Below are 24,500 nucleotides of genomic sequence, written 5' to 3' on the forward strand. Positions count from 1 at the left end.
TGTTCATTGTTTCATGGGGACGACTGGCTCCTTTGGGTGGGATCTGACGGCATCTCATGGAATGGAGGTAGGTGGTGTTGGGAGATCAGCCAGACACATGACCCAGCTTGCTGGCTTTGGGGAAGTCAGAGAGAGGAACAGACTTCACCCAGGTCTGTTGAATAGCTAAGCATTTAAGGTTAAACTATTAAAATAGGCATATGCTGTTTGTTTACTACTATCTTCAACTGTATATGTTAAGAACAAAAAATAAAAATGATGGTCAGAGTTTCTCTGTTGGTATAAGCTGTTTCTTCTCTTTTAATCAATTCACCTAAAGCTGTCTCATTCTGATAAAATTGAAAAGAATACAGGAGAATTTTTTTGAAAACAGAAATGTATTGATTTAAAGCCATCTCTGGAAAATTTAGATGCTAATAAGTAAATACATTAGCGTTTATCACATAAACCTCAAAAACATATTTTTTTTATGAGGATGAACCTCGGGTTTAAAATTATTGCCTTTATATTTAAAAGTGTAAGTTAATAATATTGGATTAATTAAATTTGGCCAATCCTAGATGATGTATCCTTTGCTTAGAAAGTTTGTGGCTTCCCAGTTTGGGCCTCTTCTAATAGCGAAAATTGATGGTTACCTGTTTAGCTATATGGAGAGTAGACTTAGAATTTTTTTCTCTTTTCTCTTCCTTTCTAAAGGCTTGCTGAGTAATTAGTACATATAAGAAATATATAACTAGATATGATATGATATGGTATGATATGCCAAGGAAAAAGGGTGACCATGAGTTTCCTAAAGGGACAATGCTTGAGATTAACATTTTTAATCTCTCCCTCCTGTATCTTCATGTAGTACTTTCTGAAGTGCCCTTTGCCCTAAATGTACTCATATTCAGTTATTTCAATAACAAAAATTATCTTCCTCTTACTCTGTATAAGGTTCTGAAAATCAAAATATTACCAAAACACCATCTTTGTTCTTAACGCATTTATTAAAATTATCAAATGTTGTAATTAGTTTGTTTCCTCTTACTGAACTGTGAGCCTCTTGAAGAAAGGCATTGGGGCACATTCATCTTCTTTTCTCCACTGCTGAGCACAATGTCTTGTACATATTGGTGTTGACTAAATATTTTCTGAATGGATGAATAGATGGATGGATGGATGGATGGATGGATGGATGGATGAATGGATGGATGGGTGAATGGATGAGTGGATGGCTGGCTCTGCTGTAGTGCCTACAGTTACACATGGGATTTGATTCAGGTTGTCTATATGGTTCTTGGCATGACAACACCTGTTCCTCTTCTAGGCCTTTATTATCCCACTCTTAGATGCATAGACTGAAGAGATTTTCAAGATCACATAATCCAGCTCCTTCAGTTTACAGTTGAGGAAATGAGACTCAGAAACAGAGTCTGATTTATTCATAGTCCCACAGCTAATAGGTGCCAGATCTGGGTTAACATCCAGTTCTCCTGCTTTTCAGTCAAATGTCCACTACATTATGTTGCTTTCTATGACTCATATTTGGAGGCTTTCAGGGACCCTGTGTGGCTGCTGAATTCATATGTTGATGGTGCTGAAGCAAGGTAAGAACAAGAATGACTCATCTGTATTCAGGCTGATATCATTCCATGTTTCTCTCTGAAGGTGCCACACTCAAAATTCAGTGGGTGGTGTCTGGTCCCTCCCTAGTCTCCTAGATAACCTTTGGAGATGGCGCAGTCCAGCCCTATTCCACTGGTCAAGATTTCTGTTTTACACAGAGTCCAGCCTTTCAAAGCCCTTTCCAAAGAAGCTCATGCTCCTGCCATCTCTAGGTCCTCCTGCCATCAGGAAGTGCTCCCAATGTATCACCTCTGATTGCCTGGACTCCTGTTTCTCTGAATTATGCCCAGTCACGCTGCATCTAAATGCTTGTGTTTGACCTATATTTAAACAAAATGTTGTTAATTAAGAATTTAACCTTTTATTTTGTAATAAACTATAAGAGAAAAGAATCTGAAAAAGAATAGATAGATAGACAGACAGATGGATAGATAGATAGATGTCTAACTGAAATACTTTGCTGTACACTTGAAATTAACACAACATTATAAGCCAATTATATTTAGATTTTAAAAAAAGAGAATTTAACCTTTTAGAGTCAACTATTTTAAAATGAACACATAACAACAGAGATGAATCTCAAAATAATTATGCTGAGTGAAATAAGAGAGACAAAAAAGAGTGTGTATTGTATGATTCCATGTATATAAAACTCTAGAGGGAATTCCTTGGTGGTCCAGTGGTTAGGACTTGGCACTTTCACTGCCAGGGCCTGGGTTCAAAACCTGGTTGGGGAACTAAGATCCCACAAGCCGCACGGTATGGCCAAAAACAAAAAACAAGAAAAGAACTAAAAAATAAAATAAAACTCTAGGAAATGCAAATTAATCTAGAATAGGAGAAAGCACATCAGTGGTTGCCTGGAGAGGTGGGGAGGGAGAAGCAGTGAGGGGTGGGGGGAGGTTAGAAAGAGGACAAAGTAGATTTTTGAGGCTGATGAGTATTTTCACTCTCTTGATTATAATGATGGTTTCATGGGTGTATGCAAGTGTCAAAACTTATCAAATTGTACAATTTAAATATGTGCATTTTATTGTATGTCAATTATCCCTTTAAAAAATTGAGGGTTTTTTTTTGTTTTTTAAAGAATGTAACCTTTTAAAATTCAACCAAAATACTGTGTTAGTCAGGGTTCAATTACAGAAGCAGAAACATTAGGGGATACTTGTATAATATAGTTACAGGGATTTGACCCTATGTAATTGTTGTGTGTGGTTAATTCATGTCTGTAAGGTTGTTGTCTTCACATCTGATGTTGTAGCTTGAAGTCCAAGGAAAGGCTGTCGGGAAAAGAAGGTGTATGTAAAATGGGGAAGAGCCTATTTTAGAACAAGCTGGAATCCAGAGGCACAAGCTGTAGCTCAAAGGGAGAGATTGAAACTTGTATCAGTTCTAATGTCTCTGACCTTGATTGCATGGATGTCCTGCAAAAGCAGGGCCCTTCATCACAGAGCTAAACGCACATACCGGGCCCAGGAGTTGGAGGAGCTGGAGGAGGATCCAGGGAAGGCAGAGCAGTGACAGGCCCAGCTACTGTCTCTTGCAGGAGGTGAGACGGCAGAGAAAAGGCAACTTGTACGAGCTATGAAATGGTTGCAGCCTCACACACCCCCTCCAAATTTTTCACAAGAATGTCCCTCTGCCCACTCTAACCAGAAATATACAGGAGAGAGATTCCAGGAAATATAGTTCAGCCTCCTCAAGTTCACTCATTACAAAGTTAGTTCATAACAACTTGGCACTCGAACACGTTTCTTTACATCATACTTACTCTCCAAATAAAGATAATAACACAGCCATGTCTCTACCTAACATGATGCATCTATCCCAAGTACAACGCAAACACATTAACCTTTCCCCAGAAGAGGATCCAAAACTTTTTTTTGACTTTGGGTGATGTTTGATTTTAGTGTGCTCCTTGCTAATTCACATTTCCCCTCTGCTATCCTATAATTTATATACTGAGATACTAAGTCTACTACTATTAACACATCTTATGTTAGATAAGGGCATGAGAAAGAGGACAAATGCAAAAATAATTGGGTAAATATATATATATATATATATATATTTATATGCATATATGCATATAAACTATATATAATTATACATACATATACATGGTCATATCATAGTAAGGAAGAAATACTCATAACTATTCCAGTACTTATATCTGTAACTGGTTGTGTGGTCATAGCTGGCATTTATAACTACTTCCTTCCACTACCCATTCCATATCCCTTCATCTTCAGCAAACACTTCAGCTAGTTGTGTATCTTTGCCTGGTGGGGTGAACCAAGTCTTCAGTCCTGAAGGGTCTGGGTCATTAGGAGTCCTGTTAATTGAGTTGATGGAGCTTAATCACAGAGTATGGGAATACTGAGAGGCAACCTAGAGGATCTTTAACATTGGAGACACTCCCCTTTACCTCTTTGTGTAGAAGCAGCGCAGGTTCAGTCACTCCCTTCTGTGCCTGTTGATTCAATGGCATGAGTCAAGGGGCACTCCAGTTCAACAGAGTCATCATTGGGTGCCCTGGTGGAAGCACTCCTTCCTTTGGAAATCTAGACAAGCGTATCCTAACATCATAGAGACTGCAAGCAGCAGTTTAGTGGTTCACCAGGGACAATAGTGAAAGGAGCCTTTCTCATCATCACCCCTTGTTCCCAGGCCCATGAATACTGTCTGTGAGAGAAACAAAAATAAATATTGGATGATGATTTAGAGCATATTTGCATCCTGGACAGCTGACCATAACTGAGTCTTCAAAAGGCCATTCCATCATTCTATCAAGCCAGCTGCTTCAGGGTGATGGGGAACATGATAAGACCAGTGAGATGCATGAGGCAATTGCTGTACCTCATTTGCTGTGAAATAAGTTTCTTGGTCGGAAGCGATACTTTGTGAAATACCATGGTAGTGAATAAGTCCTTCCGTGTATGGTTTTGGCGGTGGTTTGGGCAGAAGCATTGTGAGCAGGGAGGACAAATCTGTATCTAGTGTAAGTGCCTATTCCAGTAAGAGCAAAGCACTGCCCCTTCTATGAGGGAAGATCTGATCTAATGTAATCAACCTGCCAACAGGTTGGCTAGTTAGTAGCTGGGAATGGTGCCATGAGAGGGGTTCACTCTTGACCTCTGCTATTAGCAGATTGGGCTCTCTGCAGCACTCATAGTCAGGTGGTCCCTGGTAAGTAGACATCTATGTTGTTGTGCCCCTGCATAACTTTCATCTCGGCCACCATGGTCACTTTACTCAGGAGCCATTTGGGCAATGACAACAGTTGCTGGAGAAAGAGGCTGACTGATGTCCACAGAATGGCTCATCCTCTCCATCTGATTTTTAAAATATTTCCCTGTTGAGTTCACCCTTTGGTGAGCATTCACATAACACAAATATCTTCACATACCATGCCTATTTGGAGAGATCTGTCAACCTACTTTTCCTCCAGATCTCTCTGACACCAATTTTTCAATCACATTCCTTCCAATTCTTTTGACCTTCCAGCCAAGTATTAGCCATGGCCCATAAATTAGTGTAGACTTGTACTTCTGGACATCTCTCCTTCCAAACAAAATGGACAACCAGGGGCAGTGCTCAAAATTCTGGCACTGGGAGGATTTCCTTTTACCACTTTCCTTCAGTGGTAAAGGGAAATCCTTCAGAGACCATTGTCCCTACCATTAGACAGCTCAGGTCACACGGTACCTTAGTGACCCATGGCCAAGCATTCAATTTCTACTAAGACCCAGTAGCAAAATGTAAGCTATTTCTTAAAAGAAGAATAGTTATCCACAGAGGAGGGCTTTATTCTAAAATCCTAAGGATTTGCACTGTGATCCACCTATAGGAATCTGAAAGAGGCTCTAAATAGCATCCCTATCTGGCAGTGACATTTCAAGCACCATTGGATCTTCTGGATTAGATAGCCCGAGTGTAACTGATTAGGACCCTATGGGGCCTTCCTGGGACAGACCCGTCCTCTGCTGTATCTCCTCTCTGAAGTACCTAGACAATAGTATGTGATGCACACTTCCTGAGCTGTTTTACAGATGCTAAAACCACCACCAAATGGAAGAAATTAACTACTTGATGATCATAAACCCCTAGACCTCCTGGGGCCTAAGGATTGATAATGTTAACCCCTGTGACACTGCCCTGTTACCTCAACAGCAACCAATCAGAGAATTGTGCACAAACTGATCATATATGCTGCGACCGCCCCCCGCCCTCACCTGGCCTTTAAAAAATGTTTTGCTGAAATCCTTCGGGGAGTTCAGGGTTTGGGGAGGCATGAGTCACCTCGCCTCTTTGCATGGCCCTGCAATAAACCTTTCTTTGCTCGAAACTCCGACTCCGACGTTTATTTGGTCTCACTGTGCCTTGGGCACATGAATTTGCGTTTGGTAACAACCAGTGGCGGTCTGGGCTTCTTATAGAGCTTGCTCTTGTTCTGGGCCCCTGCTCACACCCGGTAGCTTTTTGGGTCACTCAGTAAATGGGTCAGAAAGGGTACCTTAACATGCCACAGACTGGACACCTAGACATTTCACTGGGGTTGCAGGTCCCTGATTTTTCATGGGATTTATTCCCCACCCTCTGGCAAGCAAATGTCTTATCACTGTGTGGAGAGCAGTTGCTCCTTTCTGCTCACCTGGTGCAGGAATCAGAGAAGCTGAAGGAGAATCCAGGGATGATGAGACAGGCGTAAGGCTGGCCACAGCCTCACACTGATGAGATGAGCCAGCAGGTAAGCAACAGTGTGGATGAGCGAGAATAGGGCTGCTGCTTCCCTTCCCCCCTCTGCATCTCCCACAGCAGCTTTCTTATAGCCCACCTGCACTTGAAACATACAGGAACAGAAATTTGGGAAATGTAGTTCATCCTCGACAAGTTGACACATTACAAAGCTACCAGAAATACAATTTTTAGTAGATTATTATAGGGTGGAGAATCTAAATTAAAAAGAAAAAAAAAGTAGATGCCTATCCTGGCATGATCTTCTTTCCTGAGGAATTCATACGACAAAAATAATTGTTCTTACCTACAAGGCCTTGATTCCACAGACTATATGTACGTGATCTGACCCTGGGGAGATTTTCAAAAGAGAGCTTTTTCCAGAAACATATATTATTTTTAAATAAATAAATGCTTAACAGTGTGAAAATATATTCACAGTTTGAGTGTATTTATCAACTGCTTTTCCAGAGAGACTGAAATCTGTTGAGGTTTAAGGGTGGTTTGGTTTTTTTTAATGTTTAGTCTTCAAAGAATAAGAATTTGCTTTTAAGTTAAAAAGTGTGTTGCAGGCCAATGGCAGTGCAATGGGCTTTTGCCTTGTAATGAAAAGAAAGCCTCAGAATTTGCTCACCAGGCTGCCTGGGATGCGGCTCATCCTGGTGCTGGTGAAAGACCAGTGTGGTTTCAGAACTGATTGCTTATGCATCTTGGCGTGTAGAATCTTTTTCTTTTGTTTCTGAAGTCTATTGTCTAAGAGAGAGCTGACACCAACTTTTGTTTCTTACTATATGAGTCTACAACTTTCTCTTAGAAAGTGGTAAGATGATTACAAGGAAGGCATGTGTATGTAGGAGAGTGCCAGCAAGACAGGCTTTGCAGAGACTGAAAGGGCAGAATTCTCAAACGAGAGCAGCAAAAGAAAGAGAAAATCCAAATGAGACCAAGGGGAAGACGGTTTTCAAATCGACCTTTCCTTACCACAAGCCAATTCATGACTTCCTGATGAAGACATTTGTCAACCCAACTGTGCTGGTGTTTCTAAATATTCCCATCACACAATAACAATTGTCAACACCTGTCTCAGACACAGGAGTTGGGAAAAACCACAAGTGGAAAAGAGACATAAGTGCACAACCAATGTGACCATTTTAGTGACGAAATTGGTCACCTCAGTTAATTTGCTGAATTGAAGGATTAAAAGAAAAGGGCATATGGTGCCTTTGACACAGTATTGGCTGAATAACCATTTAAAAATATAATTGGATGGTTGACTAAGTAAGAAAAGAGTTATATCTGCTCTTCATACAGACATTTGGCAAATGTTTGACCCTATTCCCCAAAGAGCTCTGATTTCTTTTTTCCCCACCATTTTGGTCCTTGAAACTTTAAAATCTCAAAGTTAATCCTTAGGATTAGAGCATATTAGGATCACAAGAGAGGCTCTGAACCACTGAACGAAGGAGGGAGGGACATAAAACAGAATCGAAAGAATTATGGCAATTTTCCACCCATGAACTGGACACACCCTCATGCAAACAAGGCTCTTAGGCTAAGGCTATATTTTATAAAAATGTGATAAAACACTTGATAAGCCCAGAGAGGATAAGCAGTAGTTTTGTTTGTTTGTTTTTTAATCCTCCAAAATCCAGTACCACAAGCTGAGCAGTTGGAGGGAAAAGCCTTTTGTCATCTCTGTTCCAAATGTCTATCTCCTCTCTGGAGCCCCAGCAGTTTGAGGGGCGAGAGGTCAGTGTGTCAGCAGCTCTGATCCTGCATTCGCCCCGGTGCTCACTGCATCCGTCTCCACCCCTGGCTGGCTGGCTCTGACAGGAGGCACCGGGCTGGGAGGTTGCAGGAGGATCTGTCAGGCTCATTTCTCTCCAGCTCTGCAGTTGGCTCTGCGCCGCTCAGGAGAGGGCAGAGAGGCCGATGCAAGCCCCTTGGGAGCTTTCACGCTTTGCAGGCATCTCCCAGTGCTCTGGAAAGGGGGCCAAGTGACCCAGTCCCCTTAGAACACTTCTCAGCCCTGAATACATTGCTTCCCTTCTCCCAACACCTCTTTGAACCATTACTTTTATAATCACAATGCTAAAATAAAATTGCTTATGCTCTGTAGCTTAATAGTAAACACGCAAATAATGTCAAAGGTGGTTTTAAAACTCTGGCTATGGGATAACTGCCTTCTTCTTAAAAAGGAGGTGATCCGTCTTCTCCATTTTCTGTTCATGGGCCTGGCATTTGACTTTCAACTGCCAGGTCCATGAACAGCCTGCAGCTTCCTTGTGGTTGGCTATGTATTATATGTTATTTTGGTGCTTTGCAGCTTTCAAAGAGCTTTTACACAAAAGTGATCTCATTGGGTCCTCAGATAACCCAATGGTGGGTAGGGTTGGTGGATATTCTATCACCATTTCTCACAGGGGGAAAGAAAAGTAAATAAGTTATGTAACTTGACCAAGGTAACTCTGCACTTCAGTGGTGGAAATAGATTCCAACAGAGGCATCTCTCTGGAAGTTTTCTTTCTTTTCTTTCTTTCTTTCTTTCTTTCTTTTTTCTTTCTTTCTTTCTTTCTTTCTTTCTTTCTTTCTTTCTTTCTTTCTTTCTTTCTTTCTTTCTTTCTTTCTTTCTTTCTTTCTTTCTTTCTTTCTTTCTTTCTCTCTCTTTCTATCTTTCTCCCTTTCTCTCTTTCTCTCTTTCTTTCTTTCTTTCTTTTTAAAATCTATTTCATCACACCAAGCCACCTCTCTGAAGGCAAGGTGCATACATCTTCCTAATTCAACAATCGGGTTAAATAGCTGCAAAATTATAGCCACAGTAGCTATGCTTGTTAGGTGACAACTTTTTCCTTATTTCCATATTCTTTTTTCCCTACCACTATCATCATTTTCCTCCCTACCCAGCATCCTCTATTTAACATTCATAAAAGTAATAACATCCTCTTCTTCTCTCTCCTCTCTTCTTTTCTCTCTCCCTTTCTTTTTCTCCCTATGTCTCTCTATCCTTTTTCTATTTCCATTTCGCTCCCCTGCCCCACTTTTGTCTTTTTTGTTTTTGGTCACTGAGTACTGAAAGTAACACATGACTGGGATGTAAGAGAACTAAGTTTGAGATATTACAATTTCACATAACCTCTCTGGATCTCTGTTGCTTTATTTGCAAAATTGTTTTTACTAAAATAATTATTTTTTACAGGAGTGAAGAACAGAAAAGAAAAAATGTGACTTTTGTGCTCATCAAAAAAAGTAAACAGTTAAAAAAAATTTGAGAGCGACTTTGTAGGTTTTCTTATTTTCAGCTACAGATGAAGTGATCAAACCCACATCTTCTGTCTATAAGTCAAATATTTAGTGATTTTATTTTATAGAGATTTTCACTAGCCTCACCAATAAGCCCTTTTTTAAAAAAAAAATTATTTATTTTTTGGCTGCATTGGGTCTTCGTTGCTGTACGTGGGCTTTCTGACTTTCTCTAGTTGCGGCGAACAGGGGCTACTCTTCCGGGGGCTACTGTTCGTTGCGATGTGAGAGCTTCTCATTGAGGTGGCTTCTCCTGTTGTAGAGCATGGGCTCTAGGCGCCCGGGCTTCAGTAGTTGTGGTGCACAGGCTCAGTAATTGTCATGCACGGGCTGAGTTGCTCCACAGTATATGCGATCTTCCCAGGCCAGGGATCGAACCCGTGTGCCCTGCATTGGCAGGCAGATTCTTAACCACTGTGCCACCAGGGGAGTCCCAGCCATTTTTAATATGAAATGCCAGGACAGATTATCCAAAATTTAGGAAAGAAAGAGGTCAGAATTGCCTCTTCACTATTATTAATAATTTATAATTAATAATTAATAATAATAATTAATAATTAATAATTTCTCACATAATAATTAATAATTAATAATTTCTCACATAATAATTAATAATTAATAATTTCTCACATTGATGGTGTTTTTTAAACACAAATTAACAGTCAACAAAACAACAAGGAAAGACGAATGAGATGGTCATTCTAGTGCTCTATTTTTCTGGTTTTCTTTGCTAAGCGAAGTGATGGCAGGTGATGGGGGTGATTAAGTACAGACTATAAATGAGCTGCATTTAGACACTGTCTACAGTGGTTTTTCCTAGGATGAAGCCCTTATTTAACTTTAAATCCATGGTTCTATAGACTTGTGTTCTCTGAATGCAGCTGTGTAATTAGTAATCATCACTAATCATTTCTACTTCTGTACTTCTATCACCAACAAAATTATAGCAACCTATATTTTTAGTAAACTCTAACTGCAAGCTTAATTTGATATTTATTTATTACTTTAAGAAGCAGTTTGCTGAACTGATTACACAAATCTAAAATAATGCATCTGAAGATAGAAATAAAACTTCCCATCAGGAATAAATAGGATTTTCAAAAGAAGAGTATCTGCCTCTTGGCAAAAGGAAAAAAAAAAAAAAAAAAAAACCCAGAAAATTAGGCTTCCAGGCTTTTTCTACCTTTAATGTGAAAATGAGTATTCACGTGGGATGGCTTTAGACTATCTATTAGAAAATGCATATCAGGTAACAGATGTATAATTTATGGACCTGATTGCTTTAAGCAGAGAAGCTTAAAAATGAGTTTTTGCAACTCAGGTTGTTCTCATGAGGCAAACATATGCTAATTCTTCAGAATTGAAACCTGACTGTGAAACATAAAACAAAAAGGAAAAGAAACTTAAAGAAATGTTTGAGAAGTAAAATGTCCCACCACTCAGACAGATTTTCTTATCTCTTTCTATGGGAAGAGATTAGGTGGCTGTTTATATTCTTCAAAACTCCATTAGATAGTGAGAACTGAGCAGCTGAGATTCTCTTATGGGACTGTATGTAGACATTCCCCAGGTTCCAATTCAGGATTTCCAAGCTTTCCGGGGTGGTTGGGTAAATAGATGTATCAGCTGGAGCTGAGAAGCGTTCTCTGAGCCAGCCTCAAGATGTGAAGGAGACAGGGCTTATTTCATTTATGAAATTGAATCATTCATAGACTCAAGGACAAAAGTCTAACAATGAAGATGACTAACATAAAATTATCACAGTCAGACTTACATTATATCTGGAAGAACTGGATTATAAAAGCCAAGTCACGTGTTGTCAAGGGCCTGAGGTTTGCAAGGAAATTCTCTCATAAAGGCCCATGCAAAAAATGTCCTGAAGTAGAATCTGAGACCTGGTAGCACAAAAGTGCCTTGAATGTTCTTAACTGGCAGGGTGAAGACCAGGGGACAGGGGCAGTGTCTAAAGTAGCCACAGCCCTTCAATCACATGCAGGAACTGGTGCTTCGAAAAAACAAACCACCAAAAAGAGTACAGATAAATGTCACAACAAATCAAGTTAAAACATGGTAAGCCAAACTTTATACTCCTGTAAGAACAAGGAGTCCCAAGGAGAGATACTGGACTTTTCAAATGTTCTACAAACAAGGAGTAATGCATCCTTCACTAGCATCTTATTTCCTGGTTTTTGTTTTATTTTGTTCTGTTTTGTTAGTATTCATTTTAATGTCTTCTTTGGAAGAGATAGATTTTTCTCCAATTTAAAAAGAAACAGGAATGACCATCTAGAGTAGAATGGATACCATACAGTAGAATCTTGCATGAATCTTAAAAATGTAATATTAAGAAAAACAAGTCACAGAAGAATATGTTTAATATGAGTCCATCTGTACAAAGGTCAAAAATAGGTAAAATTAAATAATGTATTTATAGAGATCCGTATGTAAGTGGTAAAACTATAAAGAATAGCAAGGAACAACTAATATAAAATGCAGAATTATTGTTTCTTGGAAGGGGGTAATAGAGAGAGGGAGATGTGATCAAGGAGACATGGGGGGGTTGGGGGAGTGTCCCAAATATGGACAATATTCTGTTATTACTTATGTTGATGGTACATGCCTGAGTGTTCATTTTATTATTATTCTTTAAACTGACCATAAATGTTATCATATACTCTTATAAATGTATAATTTACAAATTTGACTTTTTTTTAAAAGAGATGGGTCAATTTTTATCATTTCATTTTGTTTCTTGAAATCCTAACACTCCTATCTTCTGAAGGTAGCCTTCACCCAGAGAAATCTGTGAAGAAACTCAAGATGCAGGGTTTCCAGACTCGTAGACAATGCAGCCATAGAGCAAAAATAAACAAATAAATTAAAAATCAGGAAAAAACAAAATCACTGGTTGGATGATTTTTAAAAGTCGGCCTCCATATATACTGCCTGCCATGGCCTGACACTCAAGGCCTTTTACCAGTGGAACCCAGTCTTTCTAAAGAGTATTTCCGAGAACTTCCCTGTGAAGCTTCTTTCCTTGTGAAATATGATTCCCTGTGCAAGCCTTACATTTTCCACGCTTGTGCTTTGATGATCTCATTCCAGTTACCTATATTTCCCACCCTCTTGATGATTGGCCATCACAGTTTGACCTCTTCTGGGAAACCACCATGATAACATCATAACCTCAGTCTGAAGTGCTCTAGCCTTTTCCTGAACTCTTCAACAACTGCCTATTTAATTTTGCGAGCAGTTAATCTTGTGTGCCTTGTAACACTGGCATTTTCACCAACCAGATCTATTTTCCTCCTTGGCAAGGAGCTGGACTGTATTTCCTGTCCTCCTTTGCAGGTAGCTGTAGCCACGTGATTGAGTTCTGCCCAAAGGAATGCAGATACCAGGTGCATAGTTCTTCTCCAGGCCCTGTTCTAACACCTCCCACAAAATCCTCCACACCCTCTTTCTTCTCATCAGTGGTTACTTACAGGAACCCGAAGAAGCACTTAAAGCTCTAGGGAATTGTAGGCTTACGTCAGGGGTCAGCAAACTTTTTCTGTAAAGGGTCAGATAATAAATATTTTAGGGCTTTGAGGATATCTAAGGTTTCTGTTGCTGCTGCTACTGCTTCTACAACCCTTTAAAAATGTAAAAGTTCTTCTTAGCCTCTAGAATTGGGCTGGGTTTGACTTGGGGGCTGTAGTTTGTCAGCCCCTTCACAGATGAAAAGGTCTTAGATTTCAGAATGCCTACATAAAGCACAGCCCTCTCCCCCCTACGCCCCCGCCTCCTGTGTCTGCAACTGACTCACTTGGATTATGATGGGAATGATAACTTCTACTGTGTTTCGCTTTCTCTGAACTATAGCTAAGAGACTTTCTATCTCAAATGCAATAAAGAGATAACTATTCGGGGAACTTGAACAAAGTAGAGTTCCAATTTCAAGAAGTCGAGGTCCATTCACCCCCAAATAGTCTTCTTTACTAAAATGTTGCTTATTCTAGAAGCATCTTGTTTGCTACGCTGCTTTGTCTAGTCCTTGCCTAGGGAACCATCGTGATCAAACAAATCTGCCCAGGCCAGAGCAGACTGTTTTAAAATCACAGCTTTGAAATCCAGCAGAAGAAATTCCCAAGTTGGAGGAGGATCAAGAGGAGAATCTGGAAGAGTAAACAAAGAAAGAAGATGTGTGCTTCACCACATAAATTGAATCTGCAAAGCGTATGGAAACCTCAGGTGTATCTGACTCATAATATTAATATTTTCCCTAAGATCTACAATCTCCCTCCTTCTCTTCTCCACTTTTCTGAAATAACCCACATCTGTGAAGTTTCTTCTTTTTTTTATATTCTCAGTCCCTACTGATGCACAGAACTCACTAGTATCGACAAGCCCAGGCAACCTTTGGTAGCAAGTCAGAGTGGCGTAATGAAAGGTTTGGGGAAAAAACTCCCCACCGCAGCCTGGTTCACTCAAACAGCTTGCCAAGATGATGCGGTTCTCATGTAAAGAAAGTGCTCCTTCACCTGTACCAGCAAGTTGTTCCCCCTAAGACAGCAGATTGCATTTGTTTTGACACTGAGTGAGTTGCTCTTTTCTTTCATAGGCTGACACTTGTTCTGTTCCTTGAAGCTGCAAACTACCTCAAGGGCAAGTTTTTCTTTCTAACGTACTGTCTTCACTTACTTACTGATGTGCAAAACTTGAGAGGCACAAAAGTAACATGAATACCAAGCAAAAAGCCAACAGACTCTTGTACCTGTTCTTGTAATGCACTTCCATTACCAAAGGAAGACGGTCTCTTTTTGATAGTGATGTGATAAGTAGACAAGTGATAGCTTCCTACAACTGGCTTAGTCAAAGGAAGTTCAAAGCCTTCTCTATATTCTGGATTCCCACCTTCCTATCTCTGAAATTATATTTATAGAGACTATAGAGTAGATCTTAATTCTCAGCAACTACAAACAGTGGAGTCTGAACAGTTATTTATATGTCAGCTTTGAATCTACCAGCCTCTGTTCATTATTTGATGAGCTAGTATTAATAAAATATTCATAGCTCATTTGTTAACTCTTCCAGGGAACCAGCCTTTCACTCAGACCTCTGAAAATCATCATTGTGGGCTTTAAGAAGCAACAGAAAAAAAAAAAAAAAAAAAAAGAAGCAACAGAAAACCCAACTGAATAAGAACTGACCTCCTTTCTGGCTGCCCTGGTAGATCACGCTTAGTAGCTGCAGTCTTCATTGTGCCTGTCCCCTGGGCCAGGACACCAGATGCCCCATGACTAAGTCTAATGCATCCAGGAACCATAGATGGAGGAGGGGCAGGATGGGGAGGGAGATGACTGACTTTTGCATCCCATCAATGAATGAATGCTGGTCTACTTTGTTTAGACTAATCTAGAAGAACCCAAAGGGATAGAGTAGAATTAACCTTGTGTTGAATCTCCTAATGTCTTTCTTCTAATGCAATTATTTAAAATATAACTCAATAGAAAAGATCCGCTCTCCTACAAATTTCTTGAAATGTTTATTCATAGGAAGGGTGTTGCTAATTTGATTAATTTTTAAGGATTTGTTAGATATTTTTCCCCCCCAAAATGGATGAAAAGGTGAGCAGTTTTAAATTTTGAGTATCTTAAGAGCAACATTGGCCCTAGTGAAATTTTGTTTGAGAAAATTCATAGAAAGTTACTGTGAAGCAACCATATTCTTAGAAAGCTTCTATTCAAGACTCAATTGGGTCAATTCTGAGGTTATTCTGGGAGTTGGATACATTTGTCCTCTCTCCGAATCACAGTTTCTGACGTGTTATTTTACAAGTTCTTGGTCTTTTTCTAAAAACTGACAGGCTTTTGGAAAAGTTAATAATTCAGAGTAAAATATGCTTATGTCTGCAAACAACAGAGATGAAAGAATGTGCCCCATTTTTACTCTGAATCTTCCTAACGGTATTAAAAATACAAACCCAAATCTGAAATAGAAAACGTGCAAAAGACTTTAGCCTTTAAATCTTCTCTGCAGGTTTTCCTTATCATACAATGTTCTCAATTTTCCTTGAGGTGAAACAATTTAGAGCCCAGCTTTAGACCACTCTATCCTATACTACAGAATTTAAAAAAGGGAAGAAGGTTCTTAGAAAAATGTGACTTCTATGAAAAATAGCTGTATTACACCAAAATGACTATTCCTACATTTTTTCAAATGAATGGAAAGATAAATTTGAGGATGATTTTCTTATAAGTGATACTAACGTCTTTTATGAATGCATCAGTGCAAATCAGATTTGATATCTTGTAAGGAGATATGAGTAGGACTTATCAGGTTTTGCAATGATACTTCAGTTATATCTGGGATGTAGCTGTCAAACAATAAGAATAGCCTCTGAGTCCATAAAACAATATGCCGTCTTCAGACTAAAGATGAATCCTGTATTTTAGAACACAAAAATTTCCGTTTCTTGGGTTGCTATTCCACCTGTCCATAACTTCACAGAAAATTACCTACTAGAAGCTCAAACTCAAGTACATAATTTGTGAAGGATAAATTCATGGAAAGAAAGGCAATCCTTTCTGCTGACAGACTTTGCTGTAAGCAGTGGGGGAAGGACTAGCTCGTCTCCCCTGGAACCCTTGGGTTCCTTTGCCTGGAATCCTCTTCCTCCATCTTTGCATGGCTACCTCTGTCCTGCCTTGGGATCTCAGCTTAAGGGTCACCCTACAACGATCTTTCTGATCACCCAGTCTAAGTAGGTGCCCTATTATATAATTGTCCATGTAGCCCTTATAACTAACTGATATTCTTGGGTTTTGTTTAATGTCAGTCTCCTTGCACTTGGAGAGCATGAACTTTGTGATATTCGTGCTGTAATCCTAGCATCTAGAACACCTGCTAAAGCAGGTGTTATGGGTTGAACTGTATCCCCAGGCCCCCCAAAATATGTGTTGACATCCTAACCCCCAACACCTCAGAATGACCTTATTTGGAATACAGTTGTTGCAGATGTAATTAGTTAAGATGAGGTCATGTGAAGTAGGGTGAGCACTTAGTCCAAAAAGACTCTCTTCTAAGAAAAGAGAAAGACATACAGACAGAGAACACTATGTGAAGACACAGACACATGGAGAAGATGGTGATGTAAAGACAGAGGCAGAGATTGGAGTTATGCTGCTACAAGCCAAGGGATACCTGGGGCTACTAAAAGCTGGAAGAGGCGAGGAAAGGTCCTTCTTTAAAGCCTTCGGAAAGAGCATGGCCCTTCCAACACCTCAATTCCCTTTTCAAATGCCGATGGCTCTCATTCCACCCCCTCACACGATGACCAAATACATGCCTTAAAAATGATACTAAAGTAAAATGGGATTTTAGCAATAAAAACTTGTTGTATAGCAAATGGGCTGAAACATATTCTATTGCAGTTTTCTGGTTCAGCTTGAAATAATATTGCTATAATTTCATCAGAAGTACTTATAGGAGGAAAGATTTTTACCATAACTTTGTATTAATGTTACTGTAAATTTGCATGTTTCAGCTAGCATTATTTAATAATTTTAAAATGCATTATATATATATTTTTTCTTTCTTGCAGCAATAAGAGCATGCCTTTGGGACAATGGATGGAATCAGAGTTGAACTGAAGCCAACTCCAGTTTTTTAAGGAAAAATTTTCATGACACTTCCAGGTGGGCAGATTCAAAGACAGCATGAATCAGTCTCAAAATGATAAAGGAAATATTCTGGGTTATTAATTCCCAAAGTCTGCATGACCAAAATAGTAATAGCTCAGAAACACAAATTCAACATGCACTCATTGTTAAAACTGATGTTTAGTGATTCCTTTCTTAAAAATCTGAAATCACTTGAAAACCAATCATATATGTGTGTGTGTATATATATATATATATATATATATATATATATATATATATATACACACACACACAAATACACATGTGTGTGTGTGTGTGTGTGTGTGTTTGAAACCACTAGCATTTGGGAACTGAAAAAGTTTATGATGAAATCCTTAGAAAAGCTACTATAGCCAGTCACTCCATTTATATCGAGTATATCTTCATAAATCAGTGGGAAGTGTGTTCACTTATTCCTCGGTGCCATAAGAGCAATTTCTTTAGCAGGCATATTATCCTGCTAAAGAAAAATTGCAGTTTTCTCTCTGTCTCATCTGGACACAATACATAGAATTAAGTAAAAAGAAGCAAAGGGATGTACTGAAAACAAAGATCAGACTTTGTCGGGGGTCATGTGCAGGGTCTGAGAGCATTTCCTGTCTCATAGGAAGCGTTCACATCATGACTTGTCATCTATACTGTCTGGCCCAGTGTCTCCTAAGTTCCTGGAATAAAACCAAACTAAGCAAAACAATAAAAATGACAATTTTTCTATGTTTTGGAATTCCAAACTCTTATTACTGGAATGCTAAATCTTTCAACGCTACTGGCTATTGTGCCGTCCAAAATTAACAGTGGTTTTTAATGGTTTGTTTTTTAAAATGTTATGCTTCTATGTATATCCCATAAATTATAACAACTTATTTTAAATGTTACTCTAAAATTCTGCAAAATATTGGTTTAATACTCAAATCAACCTTTGTTTTTACTTCTGCAAATGGCTTGAACAAAACTCATTCTCCCTTAAATATTCATTGGGTTTTAGATGTAGGCAAATGACCGGAAAGTGAGTAATAGGAAAACAATCCTTAGTTTCGTCTGTGAATTTGCCATTCTTCCCCTCTACATGTTCTTGCTGGTCTAATGGTTTCCAAATCTGGTCCATATTTCACCTTTTTCTTATAAAAGAAACCATCCCATACGGAAACAGGGTTATATTTTATCAGTACCATCACCACCAACTACATCACCATCACCACTTTTCAATTTGCAGAAAATTCAGCATTATCTGCCAAGTTGGCAAGATGTCAAAAGTGCATAGATTGTTTTAATGAGAATAACTTCTTCCATTGTAGATGAATTTTAGGGACTCATGTCAGGTGTGGGAGAGCTTCTGTGTCATATGCTTTCACATCGCACAAATTAGTAGGATGGTACAGGTACAGAGGCTTGAGAAAATCAACAAAAAACTCTGCTTTTCAAACCAAGTTGAGAGTTGATTTTAGGATACCCTTGGGAATGTGCAACCATGAGTGAGGTGTCCCTGGAGTAAAGGGTCAAACAGGAGCTGCAGGATGGGTTGAGGTGAGTGTGGGTCAGTATGTGTGTGGTAGAGGTTTGGCTAGTACACAATTTAATATCTATTTTTAAAAGAAATTCAGATTATGGAGGCAAATGCAAAATTTTCATAAAATTTTAGGACAAAAATGTTCTGTCCTATTTTCTGTTTGGAGCAAACATTCATAGAGAGTACAAATTCATTTAGCTTAAGGAGAAGCATTTCAGGTTTATCCAATCCAGTGTCGTTATTATATTGGTAAGGAAATAAAAGTGACTTACCAAGCCACTAGAAGCTAGATTTTCTGACTGTCAAGCCTCAACTCTGATTCATAGCTCTCTGAGGAAAAAGGAAATGCAGAATTAACGTCTATTGAATATCGTCCATGGGCCGGACACAGTGACAGCTGCCAGGCACTGTCTTCTTCCCAAGCAGAGGTTAAGGGCTAGGCTCCCAGTTAGATTTCTTCAGCAGGAAATTGGTTCCATCTCTTATTACCTGTGTGACCTTAGACAGGTCACTTAAGTTCTCTGATTCCTAGTTTCTTCATGTATAAAATGTGGTTCATGAATGAACCTTCTTTACTGACAAGGATTAAGTGAGATAATCCTTAAGCCTTAATAGTGTTTGACACATAAATGTTGGCTCAATGACTATTGAATACAAAAAGAGGAAAAGAAACTTGGCATGTCATAGGGGTGTGGGGATGAAGTAAGTGGGAGGAGATTTTATGCCTATTTTTACAAATTAGAGTTGGGTAAAATTCAGTAATTTGCCAACAAATTGCAAAACCAGAATGTGAAGTTTTATCTGTTTCAACCCAAACTTCAGGTTGTGTCTGCTATACCACAATGCCTTACAGAAAGGTTAAGAGGCTCAGGGAACTAGAAAGAATGCTGGGATCATCCGCTTGGAGAGCTGGCTACTGGGCTCATGCTGAGCTCTGAAAGCCTCCTGGCAGCTTCCCAGTAACTCTAGAAATCTACGAAGCTCTGAACTGGGTGCTGCCCAAGTGGCAGAGGCCAATGAGAATATTCAGGTGATAGTGCAAATATCACTCTAGGTTAAAGTCTGGAATGTAAACTTGGCTTCCTTCAGCTAATTACCAGTCCATTCTCAAGGGCAGGTGCTGTGTGTGCTCTCTTTCTGCACAGCTGACTTACTCCATGCCCAGAACGCTAAGCACTTGCTCTGTAAGACCTTGCTCTGTAAGAACTTGCTCTGTAAGACCTTGCTCTGTAAGAACTTGCTCTGTAAGACCTTGCTCTGTAAGAACTTGCTCTGTAAGAACTTGCTCTGTAAGACCTTGCTCTGTAAGAACTTGCTCTGTGTCAGCTCTGCCAATACTGTGACCTTGGAGAGGTCACTTAAGTCTTCAAGGCTGGTTTAGGACAGACGCTCAGGCCACACCTCCAACCAACTAACGCAGATTCTTACAGAATGAGACCCTGAAATATCTAATTTCTATGTAAACTTTTCACTGAAGTCAAGCTTACATCAGAAAAAAAAAAAAAGTACAAAGCCTATAAGTGTACAGTTCCACTAATTTTCACAAAGTGAATACAGTCTCAAATCAAGTAATAGATCAATCCAGACCAGAAGACACCCCTTTAGGCCCCCTATTAGTCACTCTCTCCCAAGATAACCACTATACATTCTGACTTCTAACATCATAGCTAACTTTTGCCTATTTCTGATATTTATATAAACGGAGCCACACAGTGTTTGTTCTTTTGTGTCTGGCTTCTCTTACTCAACAGAATGTGAAATTCATCCATGTTATTGCATGTAGTTACAGTTTGTTCTCATTGTTATATAGCAGGGGGTCAACCTCCTGGTTTTTTGTTTTTTGGTTTTTTTCAAATTAATTAATTAATTTATTTATGTATTTTTGGCTGTGTTGGGTCTTCGTTTCTGTGCGAGGGCTTTCTCTAGTTGCAGCGAGCGGGGGCCACTCTTCATCGCGGTGCGCGGGCCTCTCACTATCGCGGCCTCTCTTGTTGCGGAGCACAGGCTCCAGACGCGCAGGCTCAGCAGTTGTGGCGCACGGGCTTAGTTGCTCCGCGGCATGTGGGATCTTCCCAGACCAGGGCTCGAACCCGTGTCTCCTGCATTGGCAGGCAGATTCTCAACTGCTGCGCCACCAGGGAAGCCCCCAACCTCCTGTTTTGTGAATAAAGTTTTATTGAAGCACTCCCAGGCTGATTATTTGTTCTCCCTCCCCCCGCCCCCTCCTTCTCCTCCTCCTCTTTCTTCTTCTGATGGCTTAGCAGTGGTAAACTATTATTATGATTTTTTGAGCAAATGTCAAGAGGAGAATGTAATAGAATTTTATAAATGAATATTCTAAATTGAATCACATTCTATCAGGGTTTGGCAATACCTATCTGTGTGAAGATGAGATATATGAAATCTCAGTACAGAACAGCATTAGATGAACATCTGCAATTGATTTTGATCATACTTTGAACTTCAATGAAGCAAAATGTGTACTCCCCCAAAGAATTTCATTCTTCATATTAATAGACCTATATTATCAGAAACTGTATTCAATTATTATTTTGTTTTGAATGGTATCAATTTTAAAATTGTGAAAACTGTTTCTCTGTTGTGATATAAGTACCTGTATCCTACATAATAGCCTCAGTTTTGATTTTTCTGGCCCACAAAGCCTAAATAGCTACTGCATGGTCCTTTACAGAAAACATTTGCTTATCTCTGCTCTAGACAGTGCCCAGTACTAAAACTAAGTGTACACGCAGTAATTTCTTTTGCTTGTTTCTGAGTCTTGGATAATTTTTTTCCAACAGAGAGAAGCACACAACTTTTCTCTTACGAAGGTTATGTTCTATACAGGGAAACCAGGCAATAAATAAAAACGGATAATAGATAAGGGAGTGCTATGATGAAAATAAGGTGATGTGATAAAGATGATGGGATAGAGTGATGGGGTGTAATTAGATTGGGTGGCCAGTGAAGGCATTATTGAGGAGGTACCTGAGAGTTAGGAATGATAAAAAGGGGCCAGATGGGCAAAGAGTTTGGGGCAGACCGTAGAAGCATTGGGAATAATAAGTGCAGAAATCTTAAGGCAGGAAAGAATTTGGTGCTTTTGAGGGAAATAAAGAAGGCCAGTGTGGCTAGGCCAAGATTAGAAGTGAGCTATAGTGAGAGGGCTGGCAGCACCCAGGGCAGGTCTCCTGTTTGCCTCCTGCACGGATCATGAAGCCTTCAGGCGAATTTGTTTCTGTATCGTCTACAGCTGCTTTCACACAACAATGCCAGAGTTTAGTTGCCACAGAGATTGTTTGGCTGCCAAAGCTGAAAATATTTACTATCTGGCACTTGACAGAAAAAAGTTTGCTGACCACTGCTCTATAGTAACCAATCGCGAGTATACCAACATTTCTTTATCCATTTTACTTTTGATGGGCATTTGGATTGTTTCTAGTTTTGAGTTAATACAAATAGTGCTGCTGTGAACATTCTTGTACATGTTTTTGGTAGCATGTGTACATATTCCCATTGGATGTATGGCATGTGTATTTTTTGAAACCTCTGATTGATTCTAGTGTACAGACAGGTTTGGGCACTTCTACTTCAGAGATGTTTAGAGAGTTGAAACCCAAAGTGTTTAAACTGTCGTGCCCAAGGTTACACAGAAAATAATTGGCAGAGCTGAGACTGGCAACCAAACCCCTGTTCCATGGAACAGTGTTGTTTTTCCACTGTAGTTCCTATAGCCGTTATCTTTAGAACATTAACTTAGAAGGTCTTTACTTATCCAAGGTCCTTCACAAATATGACTCTTTTCTACCATATGTAGTTGTACCTTTTAAAGAACAGGAATGGATTATATAAATCACTTAATCCAACCCCTTCATTTTATAAATAAGTAAACTGAGGCATAAGAATATTAATAATTCACCCAAAATAGGCATTTGAATCATGACTTTTATCATGTACTACAAAATGATTTTTAACTTGCTGTTGCATCTGCACTTGTCTTTACATTTAATACTATTCCAGTCAATTAACTGACACAAGGAATGCCTATTTGCTTCACCTATTTAAATTTACAGAAATATCTAAATTAAAACTAATAATTTCTCCTTCCCCTTCCAGCTCTATGGCCTCTCCCCTGCTTCTAGGTGATCCATTTTAACAATTTGTATTTTCATCATCTACTTGTAAATATATTAAAATGCCTGTAACTGGCATGAGTCCACAACTTTGATGAGGAAGAAATATAATTTTTCTTTAACTCAAATTAATTTCTGGCTTGAGGTTCCATCCCATCAGTTAGGTGGCCACTCAGTCTCAGTTAATTTGGAATAACCTCCTTTTTTCCTATAACTGGGCCTGCGTTTCAGGGAGGGGGTTACGTAGTACCAAGAAATTGAGTGGGAGGGAGAGCACGAACAGCATCTGATTCTTGGTAATCATAGTGATATTGATACCTTCCTTCATCTCGGCCTTGGCCACTGGTTCCCACAAATGCTTTGGCCCCTGTTGTCAGACCCTGTCAGGTGTGGTGGTTTCTGTGCCATGAATGAGCCACAGCAATCTGTGCCACGCTGTCTGAGGCCTTACCTGCCTGCCTCCCTACAGCCATTTCCTCTGCAGGCTCTTGCCAGCCTCCCTGCCCTCCACCTGGAAATCGAGTGCAGTTTCCTCTGGTCTTAGATCCCACCAGCCTAGCTGTAGTTTTCCAGTTGCTCAGGCTTCATCTGAGGCTTTTGGCATTGGGCCCCTTTCTTCCGGGCTCACCTCCACACTCACTGCTTTCCTTCCAATACACTCTCACCTCTTCCCAAGCTGGGAGCATCTCCTCTCCAACCTTTAATAAGCATCCTTGTACACGTGTTTTGTACACTTGTATTTTCATTTCTGTCAGATACCTTTTTCCAGTCAGGCAGTGGGGAGACCCCTCTCTTCTCCAACCCTCAAATATTTGCAAGTTTGACTTTTTGGAAACCGGTTGCTAGAATGATTCTTTTGTCTGTTCATACCTCATTGGGAACAACATGCCCGGAGCAGTCTAGGGGCCTGAATGGGGGTAATGGTAGAAGGGGGTAAAATGTGAACTACTGGAAGAAAAAAAAACAACAACATGGTTAATATCAAAATCTTATCCTACTACAAAAGTAGGCACATCTGTAAAAGAATTATTTAGTTTTGCTTTTATTCTAAAATTGGCATTATACAATATATCAAACTGTAGCTTGTACTTTTTCACTGAATGTATCTTGGACAAATACATGCATACAGATATGACTCATTATTTTTAATGGCTTCATAGTACAGTTTGTTCAATTATTCTCCTTGCTGATGGATATCCAGGTTGCTTTTGTTATTACAAATAATGATAGTATTAACCAATATTTATTTGGTATTAAAATATAGTAGACAATGTTTTAAGCACTTAACATGCATTCTATCGTTTAATCTCTATAAAAATTTCATGTGATAGATATTATTTTGCCTTCTTTCTTTGCAGATAAGAAAATTGAGGCACATAAGGATTGAACAACTTACAAGGTAAGTTATGGATTTGAATTTCACCGAGTCTAACTCTAGTGGCCGTACTCTTAACCATCACAGGGTTCTGCGTTTTTCCTTCAATAAGCACACCTGTATACAGGTTTATATAGTTTATTTTTATTTCTGTC

The 24,500-nt window shown here is 39.4% G+C and overlaps 1 long non-coding RNA gene across 1 annotated transcript; it reads left to right on the forward strand.

Annotated features, from left to right (window-relative positions):
• LOC137769596 (uncharacterized) lies at window positions 1-24,370 on the forward strand. Its single transcript, XR_011075011.1, has 3 exons — window positions 1-67; window positions 17,231-17,324; window positions 24,329-24,370. It is a non-coding gene; the product is annotated as an uncharacterized lncRNA (long non-coding RNA).
• Window positions 24,371-24,500: the final 130 nt, after the last annotated feature.

This window comes from Eschrichtius robustus, chromosome 9, assembly GCF_028021215.1.
Source record: "Eschrichtius robustus isolate mEscRob2 chromosome 9, mEscRob2.pri, whole genome shotgun sequence".
In the NCBI taxonomy this organism is placed as follows: Eukaryota; Metazoa; Chordata; class Mammalia; order Artiodactyla; family Eschrichtiidae; genus Eschrichtius; species Eschrichtius robustus.